The sequence below is a fragment of the Oncorhynchus masou genome, chromosome 19 (genome assembly GCF_036934945.1).
Source record: "Oncorhynchus masou masou isolate Uvic2021 chromosome 19, UVic_Omas_1.1, whole genome shotgun sequence".
NCBI lineage: Eukaryota > Metazoa > Chordata > Actinopteri > Salmoniformes > Salmonidae > Oncorhynchus > Oncorhynchus masou.
Genome location: NC_088230.1, coordinates 35,207,740 through 35,228,043, shown reverse-complemented (window position 1 = coordinate 35,228,043; position 20,304 = coordinate 35,207,740). Strand labels below are relative to the sequence as shown.

General features: G+C 43.0%; 1 pseudogene; it reads right to left on the bottom strand.

The window, feature by feature from the left end:
* LOC135506227 (ryanodine receptor 3-like) overlaps nt 1-20,304 on the bottom strand; it is a 250,423-nt pseudogene that overhangs the window by 42,433 nt on the left and 187,686 nt on the right.

Here is a 20,304-nt window from a genome sequence, read left to right as displayed (position 1 = left end):
TCTTGTCCACCAGCCGGCTCTCTGTGAGTCAAACCTTCTGGATTAACAGCACCTCAGAACGGGACTTGACTGGAAGTCTATGGCAGGAGAGGATGAAACAACCGCTGGTTTTAATTGGCTGATATCTCAGTCCGCCCCCTCGCCTCTACATTGTCGACTACAAAACCACGAGCAGCACAAGGGATTTAAAAAAGCAAGTGAGTTTGTAAAATCTGAAAGTACGCACCTGAGAAAAAGTTTTCAACATATAAACATTATAAACCCAAACTCAGAATCAATTGTGCTGCCCAATGGGATAGAAGATTTACTTCAATTGGGGATTTATTATTATGCAGCTGTAGCAGGCTTGCTCCCTCTCCCGCCTCCATTTTAACCACACCCCTTTCAAGTCCCACTTTGCTGCACAGTGTTACCAGGGAATGGGGGGGGGGGGGGGGTGCATTGTCAGGGGAATTGACCAGGGTATTGTTTAGTAGGGGCACACCGTAGCAAAACATTTACGACAGAAAACAAAAAAGCTGCGTTATTATTGGTTCAGGTAGTTGCTCACTGTTTCACTCTGTTTCAAAACGTTGTTTCCCTACTGAACAGGACCCAGCAGTGAAACGCATGCAGACTACTATGGTCCAACAGATGCAGCATTAATAAATACAGTGTGTGGACGACGACGACGATGACGATGATGATGAATGTGTTACGTCATCGTCTAACTCTTGTACATTCTTCCTCTGACATGTTTCATGACATGTTGCAGTACTGTGTAAATATGTTTACCTCCTTAGAAATGAATTTCAACACCCGTCACAATACTGTATGAATCCAGACGGAGATGTGCGCGGAGCATGCCACCAAAGACATCACTGCACACGCCACGTGACCACTTCACTACAGACTTACAGTTAAAGTAGAGACCAGACGGTACAACATCTAGCTGGTTCAACGTCGGACATCAAACAACTAACACCTATTGAGGGCATTAGCCTCCCCTCTCTTACCACAGTAGTAGTAGTAGTGGCGGTGACATAGCCCATGCCATAGCCTGTTTTTCTAGCCACGTGCTTTGCTGCGGAGACGGAGCCATTGCTGCCACTGAGTCTCCTGAGGTTGAGCCTGTCATGCCTGTCAAGGCTCTGCCGGTAGCGAGCCACAAAGCTAGAGAGAGCGCGGGGCCCTCGGGAACCTCTGGGGGCCCAAGGCGAGGTCCCCAGACCCAGGCGGACCGGGAAGCGATCCCGATCCCGAAGCTCGACGGCGGGCATCGTGCTCAAGAGGCAGTCGGCGGAGAGGGCTGGTGGGGGTGCGGTGCCAACACAGGGCACAGGGGGCAAGGCTGAGGCTAGGGCTGAGGTGGTGGCAGACACCATCGCAACATGCCCAGTACTTACTGCCAGGTCCTGCACTAGCTTCTCCTCAAAGGAGTACTCCTCTGTCTCTATCCATAGTCTCACATAGCCCAACACGAAGAGGTTAATAGAACGATGCCTGGGGAAGGAGGAATGAGAGGAGGAGAAGGAGAGGAGAATGAGGTTAAGGTGTGTCCAAGTAAGTTTAGGAAAGGGGGAGGCGGAAGGAGGGAGAGATGTGAGGGTGAAACAGGGAGGAAGGGCATTCCAGGGTGGTGATTGGTCGATGTGGTAGCCACTGGCCCTTCTGACTGGTCAACCTTGATGGCTTGATTAGCATACAGAAACTGTCTGAGGATGTGGTTAAAATTAAATCTAAAAACACTGTATTCAAATATTATTTCAGTTAATAAATGATACCTAAAGCTCCAAAAATACAGTCATTATGTTACTTAAATCACATGAGAAAAAAACATTACATGATTCTAAGACAAAATGAGAATGATGATCTTTATGCAAACAAGCAAAATGCTTCCTGGATTGCTCATTGATTGACCACTGATTGGCTGTAAGTTGAGGCTGACCAATCAGAATCAACAGTGCAGTAAACTGGAGGTAGGTTGTGGTAGGTGCAGTAGGTAGGTGGTGTTGACTGTTGGCTCAGTCCTTAGCCTGGAGAATAAGATGGAGGAGGGGAGAGAGGTGAAGCATTCGACCTAGCCTGGGTGCCAGTCTGTTTGGCATGACAATTCCATGAGGAGTTGTCAAGAGAGCAGAAACAGACTGACACTCTGGCTAGCATTAAGCCAGGAGTCTCACATTACCGTTAGCATGGAGAACAGGTGGTCAAAATTAGAGTCAGCGAACGCCTTTTCCAGCCAAACGTACCGATAGCCATTCAGGAAGTAATTGTTATTTTTGTATCTGAGGGAAAGGTATTGTAGGTGGTATAACAGAGAGAAATAACAGAAAGGAAGAACAAGGTTAGGGAGGTAGAGATAGAGAGCGAGTGAGAGAGCGGAAGCGCGAGAGAGAGAGAAAGAGAGAGAAAGAAAGAGAGAGACAGAGAGAGAGAGAGAGAGAGAGACAGAGAGACAGAGAGAGAGACAGATAGAGAGAGAGACAGATAGAGAGAGAGACAGAGAGAGAGAGAGACACAGAGAGAGAAAGAGCGCGAGAGAGAGACAGAGAGACAGAGAGAGAGAGAGTGTGGATACACTAGTAATAGAATAGCATGTCACCAACTTCACTGAGAGATAACAAGAGATACAAGACTGGAACATCACATTTGATTTGATGGAGACAATAGCACCATGAAGAACGACTGAGGACTTTTCTCTGGGTTAGTTGTTGACACGGTTATACAGTTGGCTAAAGACAAACTCACATTCATCTACATATCTTCAAATCAAATCGGATTGGTCACATACACATATTATTGAGGATCTAGCAAAATGCTTGTGTTCCTAGCTCCAACAGTGCAGTAGTATCTAACAACTCACAACAATACACACAAATCTAAAAGTAAAAGAATGGAATAAAGAAATATATAAATATTAGATTGAGCAATGTCAGAGTGACATTGACTAAAATACAGTAGAATAGAATACAGTATGTACATATGAGATGAGTAAAGCAGTATGTAAACATTACTAAAGTGACTAGTGTTCCATTATTAAAGGGACCAGTGATTCTTGTCTATGTATATAGGGCAGCAGTGTCTAAGGTGCAGGGTTGAGTAACCGGGTGGTAGACTAGTGATCTTATTTTGTTGACATAGACAACATAGGCCGACATTAGTCAAACCCCCCCACCCCACCTCATCAGTGTACCTCTAATTGTCCTGACTAGTATGTAAGTGTGATAGAGGCCTGTCTTACCTGGGGAGGTTGTACAGAGGAGCCATACGGAAGCAGGCCACCACGGCGCGTTTACGCTGTTTGGACAGTAGCTTCTGAAACACACACTTCTTCAACCTCAGAGGCTGCTCCACCTAGTGGACAAAACATGTTTTACGGGTTAACATCACACGTTTGCTTCTGTGGATGGATATTCCTTGTGACAAATCTTAGGTACGTTTCGGTGTCCCTCGAGGCTTACAGTAGTTCTCATTCTGTATGGTGATGTTGCTCAGAAACACAGTGTCGCAGCTGTACATTTCATTGAAACACGATGAAGCATCACAATCTGTCTGCAATGTGCACTTTGATTGTTATAATTATTAATTGACTAGTTTACCTGTCTGTTGTTTACCTGTCTGTTGACTATAGTTTACCTGTCTGTTGCTTACCTCTCTGTTGACTATAGTTTACCTGTCTGTTGTTTACCTGTATGTTGACTATAGTTTACCTGTCTGTTGACTATAGTTTACCTGTCTGTTGTTTACCTGTCTGTTGACTATAGTTTACCTGTCTGTTGTTTACCTGTCTGTTGACTATAATTTACCTGTCTGTTGTTTACCTGTCTTTTGACTATAGTTTACCTGTCTGTTGTTTACATGTCTGTTGACTATAGTTTACCTGTCTGTTGACTATAGTTTACCTGTCTGTTGACTATAGTTTACCTGTCTGTTGACTATAGTTTACCTGTCTGTTGACTATAGTTTACCTGTCTGTTGTTTACCTGTCGGTTGACTATAGTTTACCTGTCTGTTGTTTACCTGTCTGTTGACTATAGTTTACCTGTCTGTTGTTTACCTGTCGGTTGACTATAGTTTACCTGTCTGTTGTTTACCTGTCTGTTGACTATAGTTTACCTGTCTGTTGACTATAGTTTACCTGTCTGTTGACTATAGTTTACCTGTCTGTTGACTATAGTTTACCTGTCTGTTGTTTACCTCTCTGTTGACTATAGTTTACCTGTCTGTTGTTTACCTGTCTGTTGACTACAGTTTTCCTGTCTGTTGACTATAGTTTACCTGTCTGTTGTTTACCTGTCTGTTGACTATAGTTTTCCTGTCTGTTGACTATAGTTTTCCTGTCTGTTGACTATAGTTTACCTGTCTGTTGTTTACCTGTCTGTTGACTACAGTTTACCTGTCTGTTGACTATAGTTTACTTGTCTGTTGTTTACCTCTCTGTTGACTATAGTTTACCTGTCTGTTGTTTACCTGTCTGTTGACTATAGTTTACCTGTCTGTTGTTTACCTGTCTGTTGACTATAATTTACCTGTCTGTTGTTTACCTGTCTTTTGACTATAGTTTACCTGTCTGTTGTTTACATGTCTGTTGACTATAGTTTACCTGTCTGTTGACTATAGTTTACCTGTCTGTTGACTATAGTTTACCTGTCTGTTGACTATAGTTTACCTGTCTGTTGACTATAGTTTACCTGTCTGTTGTTTACCTGTCTGTTGACTATAGTTTACCTGTCTGTTGTTTACCTGTCTGTTGACTATAGTTTACCTGTCTGTTGTTTACCTGTCGGTTGACTATAGTTTACCTGTCTGTTGTTTACCTGTCTGTTGACTATAGTTTACCTGTCTGTTGACTATAGTTTACCTGTCTGTTGACTATAGTTTACCTGTCTGTTGACTATAGTTTACCTGTCTGTTGACTTTACCTCTCTGTTGACTATAGTTTACCTGTCTGTTGTTTACCTGTCTGTTGACTACAGTTTTCCTGTCTGTTGACTATAGTTTACCTGTCTGTTGTTTACCTCTCTGTTGACTATAGTTTTCCTGTCTGTTGACTATAGTTTTCCTGTCTGTTGACTATAGTTTACCTGTCTGTTGTTTACCTGTCTGTTGACTACAGTTTACCTGTCTGTTGACTATAGTTTACTTGTCTGTTGTTTACCTCTCTGTTGACTATAGTTTACCTGTCTGTTGTTTACCTCTCTGTTGACTATAGTTTACCTGTCTGTTGTTTACCTGTCTCTTGACTACAGTTTACCTGTCTGTTGACTATAGTTTACTTGTCTGTTGTTTACCTCTCTGTTGACTATAGTTTACCTGCTCCAGGTGGAAGACTGCAGCAGAGATGCTCTGTACTCTGCCCACAGTTTGTTCTGGGTCTGTACGTTCCTCACTCCCCACCACCACATCCTTATACAGGTTCATCTGCCACTGCACTGCCAGGTCATCAGACTGCAGAAACACACACACACACACACACACACACACACACACACACACTATAGTTTACCCCATAGGTTATAACACACACACACACACACACACACACACACACACACACACACACACACACACACACACACACACACACACACACACACACACACACACACACACACACACAGAGTTGAAGCACCAGGTGTTCAGTCCCAGCTAAATGGACTGTTGATTGATGCCAAATAGTAAATTGTCTGACTACTCAATCACATTAAATTTACCAGCAAAATCATTACCAGAAAAACGATAATCAGCAAAAACATCACATGTTTTTGATCAGATTAAACAACTTGTTTCACACTAAAACATCATTGGTACGTCACATGTAACACAGACACACACAGCTTTAAACATTAGACTCGTTAATAACTTATAATGTATAATATATAATGTGAAACCACTTAAACATAAGATCAGGTCGTGTTTGTTTACTGTTGCTGTCATTCAAATTACAAGTGAAAAAAATATATGTATTGACGTTACAATCGCTGCTGTATCTGAATGTCCTGGTCTGTTGAATACACGTGGAGGAGTAAATGCCGAGGTTATGACACACCAGACTTCACCGGGGCACAGAGTAATGACCAGGAGGTACAAAGGAACACATGGGTGTTCACTGTGCAGAACAACAGATCGTTTGACATCACCACCCCCCTCCAGGATACCTTGTCCTGAAGATGAAGGTTCTCACGCAAGTGATCCTTCACCTCATCGTCGGTGTCTTTCTGTCGGAGGGAAACAGAATGGAGTGAGAAAGGACACTCACTGGCTGGGGATAAGCCTGTAGTGTGATCACACATCAATACGCTACTTCACATGATCATTGAAGACTTTAGGGATATGATAGTACTCTATCTTATCTTGGCCAATGAGATGAGCTCCTGGTCTCCAGGGTTAGAGAGGTAAGGTAGTATAACTCACCAGACTGTATCTTATCTTGGCCAATGAGATGAGCTCCTTGTCTCCAGGGTTAGAGGGGTAAGGTAGTATAACTCACCAGACTGTATCTTATCTTGGCCAATGAGATGAGCTCCTGGTCTCCAGGGTTAGAGGGGTAAGGTAGTATAACTCACCAGACTGTATCTTATCTTGGCCAATGAGATGAGCTCCTGGTCTCCAGGGTTAGAGAGGTAAGGTAGTATAACTCACCAGACTGTATCTTATCTTGGCCAATGAGATGAGCTCCTGGTCTCCAGGGTTAGAGGGGTAAGGTAGTATAACTCACCAGACTGTATCTTATCTTGGCCAATGAGATGAGCTCCTGGTCTCCAGGGTTAGAGGGGTAAGGTAGTATAACTCACCAGACTGTATCTTATCTTGGCCAATGAGATGAGCTCCTGGTCTCCAGGGTTAGAGGGGTAAGGTAGTATAACTCACCAGACTGTATCTTATCTTGGCCAATGAGATGAGCTCCTGGTCTCCAGGGTTAGAGGGGTAAGGTAGTATAACTCACCAGACTGTATCTTATCTTGGCCAATGAGATGAGCTCCTGGTCTCCAGGGTTAGCGGAGTAAGGTAGTATAACTCACCAGACTGTATCTTATCTTGGCCAATGAGATGAGCTCCTGGTCTCCAGGGTTAGAGGGGTAAGGTAGTATAACTCACCAGACTGTAACTTATCTTGGCCAATGAGATGAGCTCCTGGTCTCCAGGGTTAGAGGGGTAAGGTAGTATAACTCACCAGACTGTATCTTATCTTGGCCAATGAGATGAGCTCCTTGTCTCCAGGGTTAGAGGGGTAAGGTAGTATAACTCACCAGACTGTATCTTATCTTGGCCAATGAGACGAGCTCCTGGTCTCCAGGGTTAGAGGGGTAAGGTAGTATAACTCACCAGACTGTATCTTATCTTGGCCAATGAGATGAGCTCCTGGTCTCCAGGGGTGCACATGTTGAGTCCGATGGGCAGCATCTTCTTCAGTGCGGCTACGATCAGAGAGGTCTGGACAGAGTACAACTCTCCACGCCGCTTCTTGTGCTTCCTATCCTGGTCACCACCTGACTGTGGAGAGACAGACAGGAAGAGAGAGAGACAGGGAGAGAGAGAGAGACAGGGAAAGAGAGACAGACAGGGAAAGAGAGACAGACAGGGAGAGAGAGACAGGGAGAAAGAGATAGAAACATACAGGGGGAGGACAGGGAGAGAGAGAGACATGGTGAGAGAGAGATACAGAGCGAGACAGACAGGGAGAGACAGACAGACAGACAGACAGAGAGAGAGAGACAGGGCGAGAGACAGATGGGGAGAGAGCGAGACAGACAGGGAGGGAGAGAGAGAGAGAGAGAAGACAGACAGACAGGGAGACAGGCAGACAGGGAGACAGGGAGAGAGAGCGATTTTTTTTAGAAAACTCTGGGTAACATTTCCAAAATGATCAGGTTTTCCAGACTCATGAGGCAATAAGCAGGAATATACATAATCATCCAACCAGGATATCTGGAAAACCACAGGGAGAGAGCTTCTACGCAGGCCTTTCTTTACCCACTACTGGCTGAACGAACTCCTGCTCCGTCCTTACCTTGGACATCTTGGTTCTACTTTCTCCAGTCAGGAAAGACAGGTTGTTGATTTCATTCTGAACCACAAAGTTCTGCTCTTCCCTTTTGAAGTTCTGTCGACGGGTCAGATGGTAAAGAAGGAAAAGAAACAAGAATATATATTTTTTTTAATCTTCAAACAGAACTTCTAAAATGAACTAAACATCTTTAGTATTCTAAAGTGAAAAATCTTACGTGTGATTTGCACCAGAGAATGAAGATCTCAGCCACCATGGTGAAGAGCTCGTTGGACTGAGCATCAGGCCTCTTCAACCATCTGGACCTGGTGGGAGTTTGAAAGACGTTGTCAAGTGACAAGTGGTCAAATATAACCATCTGTTGTGTTAGTAGTCAGTTGTGTTATGTAGCCTAAGATTACAGGATAAGCATATGGGAGAAATCTGCAGGTACCAAAATCCCATATAAGAAATATTTGAACCATCTAATCTCACTATGATCTCCGGAAGTAAATAATTCCATAAAAGTATATGGTACTATCCTAAATCAAAATCAAATCAAATGTATTTTGTCACATACACATGGCTGGCAGATGTTAATGCAAGTGTAGCGAAATGCTTGTGCTTCAGTCAACATTTAGACAAGTCCTAAACAACAGATGTGTGTGTTGGATAGGCTGGCTGGGTTATAATTCCTGTTGTTATTTACGTAGCGGATGAGCATGAAACAGAAAAGGCTGGCCGGGTTATACTACCTGTTGTTGTCCACATAGCGGATGAGCATTGGGTAGAAGGCGTACAGGTCTCTACAGAGGACAGCAAACTCATCCAGGACGAGAAGCTCAGCTTCCTGAGTGTCTCCTTTAATGTCAGCCTTCAGCAGCTCCTCCTCTGCCACCACCTGGGGTTAGAACATAGTAATAACACCTTTATAACACCTTTATAACATAATAACACCTTTATAACATAATAACACCTTTATAACATAATAACACCTTTATAACATAATAACACATTTATAACATAGTAATAACACCTTTATAACATATTAATAACAGTTATAACACCTTTATAACATATTAATAACAGTTATAACACCTTTATAACACAATAACACATTTATAACATAGTAATAACACATTTATAACATAATAACACATTTATAACATAATAACACATTTATAACATAATAACACATTTATAAAGTAATAACACATTTATAACATAGTAATAACACATTTATAACATAGTAATAACACATTTATAACATAGTAATAACACCTTTATAACATAATAACACATTTATAACATAATAAGACCTTTATTTTAATTTTATTTTTTTACCTCTATTTAACCAGGCAAGTCAGTTAAGAACAAATTCTTATTTTCAATGACGGCTCCTCCATCACCACCTGGTGTCAGGAATTATGGAATGACTAAAAAAGGGTTTCACTTTAATGGCACGAGCCTTGCTGCACTGTCAAGTCTTACATCATTGTCACGCCAAACAATGACATAGGAGTCAGGAAATCAGTGCAAACAGATCTGGGATTCAAGTCAGTTGTGTGCTTTGATCCTTGTGAATGAGCCATTGAAAATGTAAAATGAACAACTGGACAGCAGTTCAAAGAATATGTTTAATTTCCTCTCATCTCACCTTCACCGTCTTCTTCCTGAGTTTCTCTAGAGTGGGCAGGAAGTGACTCCTCAGTAGGTCCGCAGCAGCCTTGCAGATGATTGGCTGAGAGTAGACTGCAACGATACAGGAGAAACCAAATCGTATTTTCGTCTCACTGAGGAGTTGTTACACTAGTGTAATTATCCTTTCATAAAATGAGTTGTGGCTGGCAATGCTACACAGCACTTAGTATTTACCACTCATCATATTGCCCACCAAACTTGGCCAACCAGGTTCACACTCCTGCTAGGTTCAAACGCAGGTATCCTGTGTGCCATGAGACTGTATTAGCCCGCTGAGCTAAAGCCTAGACATTGACTCACGGAGCTAACACAAGTCTTCAGGTCTAAGGCCAGGTTCCTCAACACACGAGTGTGGTTCACCAAAAACCTCCCCTGTTAAAACGTTAGCCCTGAGGTAATAATAACCCAGTGTCCCACCTGCGATCCTCTTCATCCAGGGAGCGTCGTCGATGCCCAGGTTGTTGTTGAGGATCTTGAGGATGTTTCCCAGGATGATGCTGAGGTGGTTGGAGCACACGGTGGTGCAGCAGGCTGTGTGTGGAGCAGAGTTCTCTGTTCCTCGCTCCCACCAGTAGGACAGGTAGTTACACAACATGGGCAGGATCACCTCAATCACCTGGAGGGAATGGGGATGGGACGACACCATATTAAGTAATAGTCACAATATTAAGCAATATTACGATCATCAGGGTAATGAGCTATATCACCATTATCAGGGTATTGAGCTATATCACCATTATCAGGGTATTGAGCTATATCACGATCACTGTGATATTAAGCTATACCACGATAATCACAGTATTATAAAAATGAATGTCGTCACGCCAGAGGATCCGTTAGTCAAGATGTTTCAGTTGATCAAGGCTCTCGCCGAGGGCTTCCCAAACATTTTCACTCTCAAGCCCCCCTTCCAGCATTGGGGAACATCCTGCACCCCCCTCCCTTCTCTCGCACAACAAATATTAATATAGGGACAAGCAGTGTTCATGACACAAACCCTCTCTCGTTGGCAAAGAGAAAATGTTGCCGTTTTAAAGCCTATTACCTGCAATTCTATACATGTTGTCATGGGGGAGAGAAAATGTTGCCGTTTTAAAGCTTCTTTTCTTGCAATTCTGTCTAATGTGTTTTCATGTGGTGTTTCAGTGACTTGAACATTACTACAAAATGTATGGGCTAAAAAACCTAGCTAAAAAAAACGTTAGCTGACATGGGCTAGTTGATCTGGATATTACTGACAAATTATAAATAGCTGTCTGAGGTCTGTAATGACTGACATGACAAAAACTGATGATGAACTACCTCATTTAGAAATTGCACCTTGTACATTCCACTATTACAACTTTCAAGAGTTAGTTTAAAGCTGGACTGAGTTCCTCAAAATAATTATGTTGGGGGGCCCCTTGCGATCCCTCAGTTTGGGACCACTGCTCTATCCTAATTATTTCCTCTCCTTAAAGCTGAGATCGGCATGAAACAGTACCACTGGTCACAAAGGAGGAACATCCAGCTCCATGGTAAAACATACAGAGATAACAGATACAGAGATAACAGATATAGAGATAACAGATAGAGAGATAACAGATATAGTGATAACAGAGAGAGAGATAATGGATACAGTGATAACAGATATAGTGATAACATATATAGAGATAGCAGATATAGAGATAACAGATATAGAGATAGCAGATATAGAGATAACAGATATAGTGATAACAGATAGAGAGATAACAGATACAGTGATAACAGATATAGAGATAACATATATAGAGATAACAGATATAGTGATAACAGCATGTTAATTGCAGTCCAAGCCCTACTGACCTGTGGCATCTCTGTGTAGCGAGCTCCGGACTCTGAGATGTCGTTGATGTCCTTCAGCAGGCGATCCAGACGAGGCATCTCTGGACACATCTCCTCCACAGAGTCAGGCATACTCAAGACTGCACAGAGAACGGCACAGAGATTTTCAAATATTTTTTTAAATCTTTATTTAACTAGACAAGTCAGTTAAGAATACATTTTTATTTACAACGACGGCCTACACCGGCCAAAACCGGACGACGCTGGGCCAATTGTGTGCCGTCATATGGGACTCCCAAATACGGCCAATCACAGCCTGGATCACCATCATGCACCGTTAATATACAGTACATAGGACTGGTTTCCCAGACATTGATTAAACCTGGTCCTGGACTAAAATGCATGATCCTGGACGAGGCTTAACTGTGTCCAGGACAACGGCCCTGTGTCCAGGACAACGAACGGCCCTGTGTCCAGGACAACGAACGGCCCTGTGTCCAGGACAACGAACGGCCCTGTGTCCAGGACAACGAACGGCCCTGTGTCCAGGACAACGAACGGCCCTGTGTCCAGGACAACGGCCCTGTGAGGATCTGAGTTGTTATCAATGGAAGAGGATCTATGATGTTATCAAGCATAGATTGGTCCTGATGAATTGGTAGTGTTATGATTCAGTATTGCAACTGCAGAGTAGTGACTTACTGGCCCTCTCTCGCGGTGTCTTGGTGTTGAAGACAGACAGGGGGTTGTGAGCGTTGAGATCAGGCTCCAGGAAAGCTACAGGCATGGCTCCTACCAGGGTGGCCAGACACTCCCCTAGGGCTGGTAGGTGCCTGGAGGGAACATACAGAGACATTAACACACACACACACACAGACATTAACACACACAGACAGACATTAACACACCGAGACATTAACACACACGCACACGCACACACACACACACACACACACACACACACACACACAGTCCATCCACATTTAAAGTAGATGTGTACATTGCTGCGTCACAGCCCTCTGACGGACAGAGGAGAATCAGCAACACAGAGGAATTTATTTATTGCTAAAAATAGAACCAACACGATTCAGCTTTCAGTCTTTTTTTTCTCTCTCACTTACAGCACTCAAACGTAACGTAGAATACATAAAATATTACAGACATTGTGATTTTTCCAGTCTGTGTTGGATGGAGTTTTTCTCCTCCAATAATGCAGAGAGATTTGATCACCGTCATCCTCTCGCCTGCCGTAGCTGACGTGACGAGGGCCTCATACCTCTCTATGAAGATGTGTTTCCCCGTTCCCAGTGAGTAGAGACAGGTCACGATGCGATAGCACGACAGCTGGACATCATCCACTGGAAAACACAACACACACAGGTCATATTTCCAGGCCAAGCTTCAGTCAATTTAACACTCTCTTTTTCAGAGAAGGCCACGATGGGCTTCCTGCTCAATCTGACTGCCACTGAGTGATCCTGTGATGCATAAGGGCAGGGTAAATTAATCAAGGGCTCGATAATTAGTTGACAAGTTGAATCAGTTGTGCTTGCTCTGGAACAGTTTAAATACAGGGAACAGCTGGGGCTCCCAGAGAAGAGGTTTGAAAACCATTGCACTAAGTGGACAAGCGCATGGTGCTACTAGAGTAAATTAATTCAAATAACATCAATTCACCCAGCAGGTAGACTCCAAAGTTATGCATGGTGACGTGTTCGAACAGAGCTGTGAGGATGGGCAGCAGAGCGGTGGTGGCGTAGGTGATGTTCTGGGTCAAGCCCTTCATCTGGCTCCTGGACTGGCTGAACTTCCCCAGCTTCAGCATCTCCAGGGTCTTCTCTAGGTCCTCCGCTGCGTTCTCAAATAACGTCCTGACCCCAGCCTTCACCATCTCTGAGCCTGACTTCATCACTGTCCTGAGAGGGGAGGAAGAGGACAGAACGAGAGGTGTAAGAACGACACCTTCACCATCTCTGAGCCTGACTTCATCACTGTCCTGAGACGGGAGGAAGAGGACAGAACGAGAGGTGTAAGAACGACGCCTTCACCATCTCTGAGCCTGACTTCATCACTGTCCAATAAAAAAAATACAGTTGCAAACCTCTCTGCCAATAACAGCGAGTTGTCGGTGTTCCCCTCCCCACTCAGACAACTCCTAGATAAATTCTTGCTTGATAAATTGCTCTTCGCTAAGAAGCTATTTTTGATTCTTTTTGACCATTTTAAATGAAAACAATCACAGTAAAGTGCTTCATTTTTACCCAGAAATGATTTGATATTGAGATTTTAAATACAGCTGCATTGGAAGACAGAGGTTTGTTCTACAGGCTCTATAAAAGACTCTTACCTTGTGTCCAGGGAATGAGCCAGGATGTGAAGACAGCTCACCATAACAGCCGAGTCGCTCCCTAAGAGAACACATTGTCATTGACATGGAAATCACTGTGTAAAGAGTACAAGCAGCGCTGACCGAGTATAAAGTGTAAAGGCGTATAAAGACCCGGCACACTGTTAAAGACCCGGAACACTGTTAAAGACCCGGCACACTGCTAAAGACCCGGCACACTGCTAAAGACCCGGCACACTGCTAAAGACCCGGAACACTGTTAAAGACCCGGCACACTGTTAAAGACCCGGCACACTGCTAAAGACCCGGCACACTGCTAAAGACCCGGCACACTGCTAAAGACCCGGCACACTGCTAAAGACCCGGCACACTGCTAAAGACCCGGCACACTGTTAAAGACCCGGCACACTGCTAAAGACCCGGCACACTGCTAAAGACCCGGCACACTGTTAAAGACCCGGCACACTGTTAAGACCTTGACAGACAGGTAAAGACCCGGCACACTGGTAAAGACCCGGCACACTGCTAAAGACCCGGCACACTGTTAAGACCTTGACAGACAGGTAAAGACCCGGCACACTGTTAAAGACCCGGCACACTGCTAAAGACCCGGCACACTGGTAAAGACCCGGCACACTGCTAAAGACCCGGCACACTGCTAAAGACCCGGCACACTGTTAAAGACCAGGCACACTGTTAAAGACCCGGCACACTGCTAAAGACCCGGCACACTGTTAAAGACCCGGCACACTGCTAAAGACCCGGCACACTGCTAAAGACCCGGCACACTGCTAAAGACCCGGCACACTGCTAAAGACCCGGCACACTGTTAAAGACCCGGCACACTGCTAAAGACCCGGCACACTGCTAAAGACCCGGCACACTGCTAAAGACCCGGCACACTGCTAAAGACCCGGCACACTGCTAAAGACCCGGCACACTGTTAAAGACCCGGCACACTGCTAAAGACCCGGCACACTGCTAAAGACCCGGCACACTGCTAAAGACCCGGCACACTGCTAAAGATCCGGCACACTGTTAAAGACCCGGCACACTGCTAAAGACCCGGCACACTGGTAAAGGCCCGAGACACTGTTAAAGACCCGGCACACTGTTAAAGGCCCGGCACACTGGTAAAGGCCTTGACAGACAGGTAAAGACCCGGCACACTGGTAAGACCTTGACAGACAGGTAAAGACCCGGCACACTGGTAAAGACCTTGACAGACAGGTAAAGGCCCGGCACACTGTTAAAGACCCGGCACACTGCTAAAGACCCGGCACACTGCTAAAGACCCGGCACACTGTTAAAGACCCGGCACACTGCTAAAGGCCCGAGACACTGCTAAGGCCTTGACAGACAGGTAAAGGCCCGGCACACTGTTAAAGACCCGGCACACTGCTAAAGGCCCGAGACACTGGTAAAGGCCTTGACAGACAGGTAAAGACCCGGCACACTGGTAAAGGCCTTGACAGACAGGTAAAGGCCCGGCACACTGGTAAAGACCTTGACAGACAGGTAAAGACAATGACCGAGGAGGTCCTTACCAAAGAGGGAGATCCTGTGTCTGACTAGAGCTGCCATCTTACAGAACAGGCTGGAAGATAAAGGAGAGCAGAGGGAATGAAACAACCAGAGAAAGAAAGGAGAGAAGAACCAAGCAGGAAAACAACAAAATAGCTCACAAGTTGTTCATGTTTATTGTAGTGCCCAGTCTGAAATCAAACCGTAACTACCTTCCCTAGACATGAGGCTCGGTGAACTTTCCTCCATATTGCTTACACCTATCTGATTCTCACCGGTCTATCCAACGGTCTCTGAGTAGACAAACTCTCATTAGAAGACTGTAGCTGGGGATTCTGTGTTGATTTCAGACTGGCAACATTATCATTCACCAGTGTGTCCAGTCCCACTTACAGGTACCTTACCTGGTGATCATCTCCTTCTCTTTGTTAGAGGCGTAGCCACTGCTACTCAGGTTCCTACTGGGCGAGGACAGGAAGTACATGCTGTGGTTCTTAAAGTACATGTCTATGAGAGGTAGCAGCACCTATAGGGCAGGGTGGGAGGGGAAGAGTTTAGAGAACTTATTCCACAGTGGCTACAATTCATTTATTGTCTATTGTTGAAAGACTTTACATCCATACCTTAGCAAAGAATTTTATTTCCTGATCGTGGGGCGATTTGTCTGTCTTTCCACTGGTGGCCATGGCCTCTGGGGGAGAAAAAAACAAACATGTTCAAATATGTATAAAACTTAAACTAGACACTAACCTTGACTAAATTACATTCGCATGAATTGTCAATTCCATATTTCAAAGCACATGAATTAATTCAATGTCCCAGTGGACTCACCCAGGTGAGCAATGAACTCCTGAGCCGAGTCCACATACTTCAGAATCCTCTTGAGGAACGTGTAGGCAAACCTCTTCTCCATGGACGACGAGTCCTGCTCCATGTCTTTCAGGTCTCTGCAGAACATAAATAACAAACAATAGTACTTTATTGATCCCCGAAGGGGACATTTGTTTGCAGCAGTTAATATATAACTGTCATGAAAGCCTGTTTTAGTCTGCTGATTAGTGTTTTAGTCTGCTAATTAGTGTTTTAGTCTGCTGATTAGTGTTTTAGTCTGCTAATGGCAGTTTTAGTCTGCTGATTAGTGTTTTAGTCTGCTGATTAGTGTTTTAGTCTGCTGATTACTGTTTTAGTCTGCTGATTAGTGTTTTAGTCTGCTGATTAGTGTTTTAGTCTGCTAATGGCTGTTTTAGTCTGCTGATTACTGTTTTAGTCTGCTGATTAGTGTTTTAGTCTGCTGATTAGTGTTTTAGTCTGCTAATGGCTGTTTTAGTCTGCTAATGGCTGTTTTAGTCTGCTGATTACTGTTTTAGTCTGCTGATTAGTGTTTTAGTCTGCTGATTAGTGTTTTAGTCTGCTGATTAGTGTTTTAGTCTGCTAATGGCTGTTTTAGTCTGCTGATTACTGTTTTAGTCTGCTGATTAGTGTTTTAGTCTGCTGATTAGTGTTTTAGTCTGCTGATTAGTGTTTTAGTCTGCTAATGGCTGTTTTAGTCTGCTAATGGCTGTTTTAGTCTGCTGATTAGTGTTTTAGTCTGCTGATTAGTGTTTTAGTCTGCTGATTAGTGTTTTAGTCTGCTAATGGCTGTTTTAGTCTGCTGATTAGTGTTTTAGTCTGCTGATTAGTGTTTTAGTCTGCTGATTACTGTTTTAGTCTGCTGATTAGTGTTTTAGTCTGCTGATTAGTGTTTTAGTCTGCTAATGGCTGTTTTAGTCTGCTGATTAGTGTTTTAGTCTGCTGATTAGTGTTTTAGTCTGCTAATGGCTGTTTTAGTCTGCTGATTAGTGTTTTAGTCTGCTTTACTGTTTTAGTCTGCTGATTAGTGTTTTAGTCTGCTGCTGATTAGTGTTTTAGTCTGCTGATTAGTGTTTTAGTCTGCTGATTAGTGTTTTAGTCTGCTGATTAGTGTTTTAGTCTGCTAATGGCTGTTTTAGTCTGCTGATTAGTGTTTTAGTCTGCTGATTACTGTTTTAGTCTGCTGATTAGTGTTTTAGTCTGCTGATTAGTGTTTTAGTCTGCTAATGGCTGTTTTAGTCTGCTGATTACTGTTTTAGTCTGCTGATTAGTGTTTTAGTCTGCTGATTACTGTTTCAGTCTGCTGATTAGTGTTTTAGTCTGCTGATTAGTGTTTTAGTCTGCTAATGGCTGTTTTAGTCTGCTGATTACTGTTTTAGTCTGCTGATTAGTGTTTTAGTCTGCTGATTAGTGTTTTAGTCTGCTAATGGCTGTTTTAGTCTGCTGATTAGTGTTTTAGTCTGCTGATTAGTGTTTTAGTCTGCTGATTACTGTTTTAGTCTGATTACTGTTTTAGTCTGCTGATTACTGTTTTAGTCTGCTAATGGCTGTTTTAGTCTGCTAATGACTGTTTTAGTCTGCTAATGACTGTTTTAGTCTGCTAATGACTGTTTTAGTCTGCTGATAACTGTTTTAGTCTGCTGATTAGTGTTTTAGTCTGCTAATGGCTGTTTTAGTCTGCTGATTAGTGTTTTAGTCTGCTGATTAGTGTTTTAGTCTGCTGATTAGTGTTTTAGTCTGCTGATTACTGTTAGTCTGCTGATTAGTGTTTTAGTCTGCTGATTAGTGTTTTAGTCTGCTGATTACTGTTTTAGTCTGCTGATTAGTGTTTTAGTCTGCTAATGACTGTTTTAGTCTGCTGATTACTGTTTTAGTCTGCTGTTATGATATGGCCCTCTTTGAGTATATACCCACCCCCACTCTCTTACCACCTCTCTCTCCCTCCTACACCCAGGTCTGTTATCTCAGGTCGTAAATTCCATGAGGAGACTCTCTTCCACCCCGGCTATGTGGTATAGAGAGAGGGTTCACAGTAGAAGAAAGGAACTTATTCTACCTCACAGAGCTTGAGAACTGAACAATATCCATGTTTTGGAGAATGTGTAAACGGTGGGTGGAGAATCCAGCTACGACCGGTCCATTTTGTTTAATGTTTGTGACCTCATGAGAGACAACACAGCCACATTACCATAACTCTGTTTATACAAGAGTCACCGTTATGAGATTTGCATCTAATTATTGTATAAAATGAACGAGTAAAGATGAAACTCTTTGTGAAATTATGTAATGTGATTTTAAACTGTTTAATGAAAGAGAATCCAATTCCCTTTAAAGTTTAACTAAGTCATTGGCCCGCCCCATGAGCACAGACATTGATCTGGCGTCATGGGACAGCCCTTTGCTGCTGTTCCAAATATAACCCCCACCTGGAGAAGCCTACTTCAGACCATGCATACCTCGATTACCGAGAGGGCAAAGGTTTGAGTAGAGACCATTAAAACCTCAGTATAAGCTAAGGTTGTAATGGTTGTTGAAACTCTGAGACTATCAATTACGACAGAATAAGAGCAAATCGTAGATACTAATTACTAGTCTGCAGCTAGAAGTTATGTCGACCTGAAATGCGAAGACCGACAACCGCCAAAACATCTATTCTATAAGAACATTTCTGAATGGTACTCTGAAGTATCCATTCTAACCAATACTTCATGGGAGAGAGAGAGACTGAACTTTCCAACAGAAAGACGGACGACTCCAACAGAGACCACGACGACACACTGAGAGTAAATATATACATTGATTGCAATTATTCCCAAAAGAGTGAGCGTTCATGTGCAAAGGATTAGCATTTCAATTATTATAATTATCAACTGTGTAGTGACTTTTGTCTGTCGCACCCTTCTCAGTCCACACCCACTCCCCTTTGTCTGCCAAGCCGTCATACCGGTTTAGCCCACTAGGGCACATCCCCTATCATTTCCTTGTAACCATATCTACTGTTTGTTATGCATTTCTGTGATTATTTAGTTAGTTAGTAAATAAATGATTAAGACAATTGATGTATGGATGATTCATAGTGAAGGCTGGGTTCGTGCAGATTCCAACAACTTATGACATTTGGAATGAGACTAACGTGAGGTAAATCTGATCAATTAATTAATTAGAAGACTAATCGAGCAGATATTAAACTATCTGAAGAGTTATATTAGGAAAATTATAACTTTGTAATCTGAAGATTTTCCTTGGTGCCCAGACTTCCTAGTTAATTACACTTACATGATTAGTTTAATCACGTAATAATAATTACAGAGAATTGATTTGATAGAATTCAATTTAATGATGCCAAAGACACGACACTGCTGAATACTGTTTTAGTCTGCTGATTAGTGTTTTAGTCTGCTGATTAGTGTTTTAGTCTGCTGATGGCTGTTTTAGTCTGCTGATTACTGTTTTAGTCTGCTGATTAGTGTTTTAGTCTGCTGATTAGTGTTTTAGTCTGCTGATTAGTGTTTTAGTCTGCTGATGGCTGTTTTAGTCTGCTGATTACTGTTTTAGTCTGCTGATTAGTGTTTTAGTCTGCTGATTAGTGTTTTAGTCTGCTAATGGCTGTTTTAGTCTGCTGATTAGTGTTTTAGTCTGCTGATTAGTGTTAGTCTGCTGATTAGTGTTTTAGTCTGCTGATTACTGTTTTAGTCTGCTGATTAGTGTTAGTCTGCTGATTAGTGTTTTAGTCTGCTGATTACTGTTTTAGTCTGCTGATTAGTGTTAGTCTGCTGATTAGTGTTTTAGTCTGCTGATTAGTGTTAGTCTGCTGATTAGTGTTTTAGTCTGCTGATTAGTGTTTTAGTCTGCTAATGGCTGTTTTAGTCTGCTGATTACTGTTTTAGTCTGCTGATTAGTGTTTTAGTCTGCTGATTAGTGTTTTAGTCTGCTGATTAGTGTTTTAGTCTGCTGATTAGTGTTTTAGTCTGCTGATTACTGTTTTAGTCTGCTGATTACTGTTTTAGTCTGCTGATTAGTGTTAGTCTGCTGATTAGTGTTTTAGTCTGCTGATTAGTGTTAGTCTGCTGATTAGTGTTTTAGTCTGCTGATTAGTGTTTTAGTCTGCTAA